Source organism: Elephantulus edwardii, unplaced genomic scaffold (genome assembly GCF_000299155.1).
Source record: "Elephantulus edwardii isolate Elephantulus edwardi_28Jun2011 unplaced genomic scaffold, EleEdw1.0 scaffold00084, whole genome shotgun sequence".
Lineage (NCBI taxonomy): Eukaryota > Metazoa > Chordata > Mammalia > Macroscelidea > Macroscelididae > Elephantulus > Elephantulus edwardii.
Genome location: NW_006399834.1, coordinates 9772591 through 9773095, shown reverse-complemented (window position 1 = coordinate 9773095; position 505 = coordinate 9772591).

The following is a 505-nucleotide window of genomic DNA, read 5'->3' as shown; positions in this document are numbered from 1 at the left end:
TTTATTAGCATAAATATTAGACATTGGAGAGCTGAGATGGAGTAGCACTGACAATCATATTATTTACCATTCCAGTAATGAAAAATTGAGGAATAATGGTGATGCATTCACAGTTAAAAAGACTACTTCAAGAGTTACAGGATACAACCCAAGTGCATATTAGGAAAACTTGCTAATACCACTATTACTCAAATTTATGTACCAACAACTAAAGCTAGCGAGGAGGACATTGAGGATTTCTATCAATTTTTGCAACCCACATTTCCCAAACATGAAATCAAGATGTGTTGAAGAAGAGTACTCAATCAATATCCTATACACTGTCAAAACAATAATAAAGCTTCACCTCATATACTTTGGATATGTTGTGAAGAGAGGCTATTCCTTGGAAAGTGACATCATGCTAGGAAAGGTAAGGGAAATAGAAGACTTTTAATGAGATGAATTGACACAGTGACTGCCACGATGAATTCAAGTATGTCAGTGGTGATGAGGATGCCTCAGG